This window comes from Coloeus monedula, assembly GCF_965178545.1.
Source record: "Coloeus monedula genome assembly, chromosome: 32".
NCBI lineage: Eukaryota > Metazoa > Chordata > Aves > Passeriformes > Corvidae > Coloeus > Coloeus monedula.
Genome location: NC_138812.1, coordinates 713,340 through 721,322, shown reverse-complemented (window position 1 = coordinate 721,322; position 7,983 = coordinate 713,340).

The window sequence follows — 7,983 nt, the reverse complement described above, 5'->3', positions numbered from 1 at the left end:
CTCACAAACTCCTCAAAATGTCACTTTTAAACCCCAATCCCCCTCACAAACTCCCCAAAATGTCATTTTTTACCCCACATCCCTTCACAAACTCCCCAAAATGTCATTTTTAACCCCAAGTCCACTCACAAACTCCCCAAAATGTCACTTTTAAACCCCAATCCCCCTCACAAACTCCCCAAAATGTCATTTTTGACCCCAAACCCCCTCACAAACTCCCCAAAATATCATTTTTGACCCCAAACCCCCTCACAAACTCCCCAAAATGTCATTTTTAACCCCAAACCCCTCACAAACTCCCCAAAATTTCATTTTTGACCCCAAATCCACTCACAAACTCCCCAAAATGTCACTTTTAAACCCCAATCCCCCTCACAAACTCCCCAAAATTTCATTTTTGACCCCAAATCCACTCACAAACTCCCCAAAATGTCACTTTTAAACCCCAATCCCCCTCACAAACTCCCCAAAATTTCATTTTTGACCCCAAATTCCCTCACAAACTCCCCAAAATGTCATTTTTTACCCCACATCCCTTCACAAACTCCCCAAAATGTCATTTTTAACCCCAATCCCCCTCACAAACTCCCCAAAATGTCATTTTTGACCTCAAATCCCCTCACAAACTCCCCCAAATGACATTTTTTAACCCAAATCCCCTCACAAACTCCCCAAAATGACATTTTTAACCCCAAATCCCCTCACAAACTCCCCAAAATGTCATTTTTGAACTCAAATCCCCTCACAAACTCCCCAAAATGTCATTTTTTACCCCAAACCCCCTCACAAACTCCCCAAAATGTCATTTTTAACCCCAAATCCCCTCACAAACTCCCCAAAATGTCATTTTTGACCCCAAATTCCCTCACAAACTCCCCAAAATGTCATTTTTGACCCCAATCCCCCTCACAAACTCCCCAAAATGTCATTTTTTACCCCAAATCCCCTCAAACTCCCCAAAATGTCATTTTTTACCTCAAATCCCCTCACAAACTCCCCAAAATGTCATTTTTTACCCCAAATCCCCTCACAAACTTCCACAAAATGTCATTTTTTACCCCAAATCCACTCACAAACTCCCCAAAATGTCATTTTTAACCCCAAACCCCCTCACAAACTCCCCAAAATGTCATTTTTGACCCCAAACCCCCTCACAAACTCCCCAAAATGTCATTTTTGACCCCAAACCCCCTCACAAACTCCCCAAAATGTCATTTTTGACCCCAAATCCCCTCACAAACTCCCCAAAATGTCATTTTTTACCCCAAATCCCCTCACAAACTCCCCAAAATGTCATTTTTTACCTCAAATCCCCTCACAAACTCCCCAAAATGTCACTTTTAAACCCCAATCCCCCTCACAAACTCCCCAAAATGTCATTTTTAACCCCAAATCCCCTCACAAACTCCCCAAAATGTCACTTTTAAACCCAAACCCCCTCACAAACTCCCCAAAATGTCATTTTTGACCCCAATCCCCCTCACAAACTCCCCAAAATGTCATTTTTAACCCCAAATCGCCTCACAAACTCCCCAAAATGTCATTTTTAACCCCAAACCCCCTCACAAACTCCCCAAAATGTCATTTTTTACCCCAAACTCCCTCACAAACTCCCCAAAATGTCATTTTTTACCCCAAACCCCCTCACAAACTCCCCAAAATGTCACTTTTAAACCACAATCCCCCTCAGAAACTCCCCAAAATGTCATTTTTGACCCCAAATCCACTCACAAACTCCCCAAAATGTCACTTTTAAACCCAAATCCCCTCACAAACTCCCCAAAATGTCATTTTTTACCCCACATCCCTTCACAAACTCCCCAAAATGTCATTTTTTAACCCAAATCCCCTCACAAACTCCCCAAAATGTCACTTTTAAACCCCAATCCCCCTCACAAACTCCCCAAAATGTCATTTTTAACCCCAAATCCCCTCAGAAACTCCCCAAAATGTCATTTTTGACCCCAAACTCCCTCACAAACTCCCCAAAATGTCATTTTTGACCCCAAACCCCCTCACAAACTCCCCAAAATGTCATTTTTTACCCCAAATCGCCTCAGAAACTCCCCAAAATGTCATTTTTAACCCCAAATCCACTCACAAACTCCCCAAAATGTCCTTTTTGACCCCAAACCCCCTCACAAACTCCCCAAAATGTCATTTTTAACCCCAAACCGCCTCACAAACTCCCCAAAATGTCATTTTTGACCTCAAATCCCCCTCACAAACTCCCCAAAATGTCATTTTTTACCCCAAACCCCCTCACAAACTCCCCAAAATGTCATTTTTGACCCCAAATCCCCTCACAAACTCCCCAAAATGTCATTTTTGACCCCAAATCCCCTCACAAACTCCCCAAAATGTCACTTTTAAACCCCAAATCCCCTCACAAACTCCCCAAAATGTCATTTTTTAGCCCAAACCCCCTCACAAACTCCCCAAAATGTCATTTTTGACCCCAATCCCCCTCACAAACTCCCCAAAATGTCATTTTTGACCCCAAATCCCCTCACAAACTCCCCAAAATGTCATTTTTGACCCCAAACCCCCTCACAAACTCCCCAAAATGTCATTTTTGACCCCAAACCCCCTCACAAACTCCCCAAAATGTCATTTTTTACCCCAAATCCCCTCACAAACTCCCCAAAATGTCATTTTTGACCCCAAATCCCCTCACAAACTCCCCAAAATGTCATTTTTGACCCCAAATCCCCTCACAAACTCCCCAAAATGTCACTTTTAAACCCCAATCCCCCTCACAAACTCCCCAAAATGTCATTTTTAACCCCAAATCCCCTCACAAACTCCCCAAAATGTCATTTTTTACCCCAAATCGCCTCAGAAACTCCCCAAAATGTCATTTTTAACCCCAAATCCACTCACAAACTCCCCAAAATGTCCTTTTTGACCCCAAACCCCCTCACAAACTCCCCAAAATGTCATTTTTAACCCCAAACCGCCTCACAAACTCCCCAAAATGTCATTTTTGACCTCAAATCCCCCTCACAAACTCCCCAAAATGTCATTTTTTACCCCAAACCCCCTCACAAACTCCCCAAAATGTCATTTTTGACCCCAAATCCCCTCACAAACTCCCCAAAATGTCATTTTTGACCCCAAATCCCCTCACAAACTCCCCAAAATGTCACTTTTAAACCCCAAATCCCCTCACAAACTCCCCAAAATGTCATTTTTTAGCCCAAACCCCCTCACAAACTCCCCAAAATGTCATTTTTGACCCCAATCCCCCTCACAAACTCCCCAAAATGTCATTTTTGACCCCAAACCCCCTCACAAACTCCCCAAAATGTCATTTTTGACCCCAAACCCCCTCACAAACTCCCCAAAATGTCATTTTTGACCCCAAACCCCCTCACAAACTCCCCAAAATGTCATTTTTGACCCCAAACCCCCTCACAAACTCCCCAAAATGTCATTTTTGACCCCAAACCCCCTCACAAACTCCCCAAAATGTCATTTTTGACCCCAAATCCCCTCACAAACTCCCCAAAATGTCATTTTTGACCCCAAATCCCCTCACAAACTCCCCAAAATGTCATTTTTGACCCCAAATCCCCTCACAAACTCCCCAAAATGTCACTTTTAAACCCCAATCCCCCTCACAAACTCCCCAAAATGTCATTTTTAACCCCAAATCCCCTCACAAACTCCCCAAAATGTCATTTTTAACCCCAAACCCCCTCACAAACTCCCCAAAATGTCATTTTTAACCCCAAACCCCCTCACAAACTCCCCAAAATGACATTTTTAACCCCAAACCCCCTCACAAACTCCCCAAAATGTCATTTTTGACCTTAAACCCCCTCACAAACTCCCCAAAATGTCATTTTTTACCCCAAATCCCCTCACAAACTCCCCAAAATGTCATTTTTTACCTCAAATCCCCTCACAAACTCCCCAAAATGTCATTTTTAACCCCAAACCCCCTCACAAACTCCCCAAAATGTCATTTTTGACCCCAAACCCCCTCACAAACTCCCCAAAATGTCATTTTTAACCACAAACCCCCTGAAAAAGTCCCCAAAATGTCATTTTTAAACCCAAATCGCCTCACAAACTCCCCAAAATGTCATTTTTGACCCCAAATCCCCTCACAAACTCCCCAAAATGTCATTTTTAACCCCAAACCCCCTCAGAAACTCCCCAAAATGTCATTTTTAAACCCCAAATCCCCTCACAAACTCCCCAAAATGTCATTTTTTACCCCAAATCCACTCACAAACTCCCCAAAATGTCATTTTTGACCCCAAACCCCCTCACAAACTCCCCAAAATGTCATTTTTTACCCCAAATCGCCTCACAAACTCCCCAAAATGTCATTTTTGACCCCAAATCCCCTCACAAACTCCCCAAAATGTCACTTTTAAACCCCAATCCCCCTCACAAACTCCCCAAAATGTCATTTTTAACCCCAAATCCCCTCACAAACTCCCCAAAATGTCACTTTTAAACCCAAACCCCCTCACAAACTCCCCAAAATGTCATTTTTGACCCCAATCCCCCTCACAAACTCCCCAAAATGTCATTTTTAACCCCAAATCGCCTCACAAACTCCCCAAAATGTCATTTTTAACCCCAAACCCCCTCACAAACTCCCCAAAATGTCATTTTTTACCCCAAACTCCCTCACAAACTCCCCAAAATGTCATTTTTTACCCCAAACCCCCTCACAAACTCCCCAAAATGTCACTTTTAAACCACAATCCCCCTCAGAAACTCCCCAAAATGTCATTTTTGACCCCAAATCCACTCACAAACTCCCCAAAATGTCACTTTTAAACCCAAATCCCCTCACAAACTCCCCAAAATGTCATTTTTTACCCCACATCCCTTCACAAACTCCCCAAAATGTCATTTTTTAACCCAAATCCCCTCACAAACTCCCCAAAATGTCACTTTTAAACCCCAATCCCCCTCACAAACTCCCCAAAATGTCATTTTTAACCCCAAATCCCCTCACAAACTCCCCAAAATGTCATTTTTAACCCCAAACTCCCTCACAAACTCCCCAAAATGTCATTTTTGACCCCAAACCCCCTCACAAACTCCCCAAAATGTCATTTTTTACCCCAAATCGCCTCAGAAACTCCCCAAAATGTCATTTTTAACCCCAAATCCACTCACAAACTCCCCAAAATGTCCTTTTTAACCCCAAACCGCCTCACAAACTCCCCAAAATGTCATTTTTGACCTCAAATCCCCCTCACAAACTCCCCAAAATGTCATTTTTTACCCCAAACCCCCTCACAAACTCCCCAAAATGTCATTTTTGACCCCAAATCCCCTCACAAACTCCCCAAAATGTCATTTTTGACCCCAAACCCCCTCACAAACTCCCCAAAATGTCATTTTTACCCCAAATCGCCTCACAAACTCCCCAAAATGTCATTTTTGACCCCAAATCCCCTCACAAACTCCCCAAAATGTCACTTTTAAACCCAAACCCCCTCACAAACTCCCCAAAATGTCATTTTTGACCCCAATCCCCCTCACAAACTCCCCAAAATGTCATTTTTAACCCCAAATCGCCTCACAAACTCCCCAAAATGTCATTTTTAACCCCAAACCCCCTCACAAACTCCCCAAAATGTCATTTTTTACCCCAAACTCCCTCACAAACTCCCCAAAATGTCATTTTTTACCCCAAACCCCCTCACAAACTCCCCAAAATGTCACTTTTAAACCACAATCCCCCTCAGAAACTCCCCAAAATGTCATTTTTGACCCCAAATCCACTCACAAACTCCCCAAAATGTCACTTTTAAACCCAAATCCCCTCACAAACTCCCCAAAATGTCATTTTTTACCCCACATCCCTTCACAAACTCCCCAAAATGTCATTTTTTAACCCAAATCCCCTCACAAACTCCCCAAAATGTCACTTTTAAACCCCAATCCCCCTCACAAACTCCCCAAAATGTCATTTTTTACCCCAAATCCCCTCACAAACTCCCCAAAATGTCATTTTTTACCCCAAACCGCCTCAGAAACTCCCCAAAATGTCATTTTTAACCCCAAATCCACTCACAAACTCCCCAAAATGTCCTTTTTGACCCCAAACCCCCTCACAAACTCCCCAAAATGTCATTTTTAACCCCAAACCGCCTCACAAACTCCCCAAAATGTCATTTTTAACCCCAATCCCCTCACAAACTCCCCAAAATGTCATTTTTGACCCCAAATCCCCTCACAAACTCCCCAAAATGTCATTTTTTACCCCAAACCCCCTCACAAACTCCCCAAAATGTCATTTTTGACCCCAAATTCCCTCACAAACTCCCCAAAATGTCATTTTTGACCCCAAACCCCCTCACAAACTCCCCAAAATGTCATTTTTGACCCCAAATCCCCTCACAAACTCCCCAAAATGTCATTTTTAACCCCAAATCCCCTCACAAACTCCTCCAAAATGTCATTTTTTACCCCAAATCCCTTCACAAACTCCCCAAAATGTCATTTTTGACCTTAAACCCGCTCAGAAACTCCCCAAAATGTCATTTTTAACCCCAAACCCCCTCACAATCTCCCCAAAATGTCATTTTTGACCCCAAATCCCCTCACAAACTCCCCAAAATATCATTTTTTACCCCAAATCCCCTCACAAACTCCCCAAAATGTCATTTTTGACCCCAAATTGCCTCACAAACTCCCCAAAATGTCATTTTTAACCCCAAACCCCCTCACAAACTCCCCAAAATGTCATTTTTTACCTCAAACCCCCTCACAAACTCCCCAAAATGTCATTTTTTACCCCAAACTCCCTCACAAACTCCCCAAAATGTCATTTTTAACTCCAAATCCCCTCACAAACTCCCCAAAATGTCATTTTTAACCCCAAATCCCCTCACAAACTCCCCAAAATGTCATTTTTTACCCCAAATCCCCTGACAAACTCCCCAAAATGTCATTTTTAACCCCAAATCCCCTCACAAACTCCCCAAAATGTCATTTTTGACCCCAAATTCCCTCACAAACTCCCCAAAATGTCATTTTTGACCCCAAATCCCCTCACAAACTCCCCAAAATATCACTTTTAAACCACAATCCCCCTCACAAACTCCCCAAAATGTCATTTTTAACCCCAAATCCACTCACAAGCTCCCCAAAATGTCATTTTTGACCCCAAACCCCCTCACAAACTCCCCACAACGTCATTTTTGACCCCAAATCCCCCTCACAAACTCCCCAAAATGTCATTTTTTACCTCAAATAGCTTCACAAACTCGCCAAAATGTCATTTTTAACCCCAAATCCCCTCACAAACTCCTCCAAAATGTCATATTTTACCCCAAATTCCCTCACAAACTCCCCAAAATGTCATTTTTGACCCCAAATCCCCTCACAAACTCCCCAAAATGTCATTTTTGACCCCAAATCCCCTCACAAACTCCCCAAAATGTCATTTTTTAGCCCAAGCCCCCTGACAAACTCCCCAAAATGTCATTTTTAACCCCAAATCCCCTCACAAACTCCCCAAAATGTCATTTTTGACCTTAAACCCGCTCAGAAACTCCCCAAAATGTCATTTTTAACCCCAAACCCCCTCACAATCTCCCCAAAATGTCATTTTTAACCCCAAACCCCCTCACAAACTCCCCAAAATGTCATTTTTGACCCCAAATCCCCTCACAAACTCCCCAAAATGTCATTTTTAAACCCCAATCCCCCTCACAAACTCCCCAAAATGTCATTTTTGACCCCAAATCCCCCTCACAAACTCCCCAAAATGTCATTTTTAACCACAAATCCCCTCACAAACTCCCCAAAATGTCACTTTTAAACCACAATCCCCTCACAAACTCCCCAAAATGTCATTTTTTACCCCAAATCCACTCACAAACTCCCCAAAATGTCATTTTTAATCCCAAATCCCCTCACAAACTCCCCAAAATGTCGTTTTTACCCCAAATCGCCTCACAAACTCCCCAAAATGTCATTTTTAAACCCAAATCGCCTCACAAA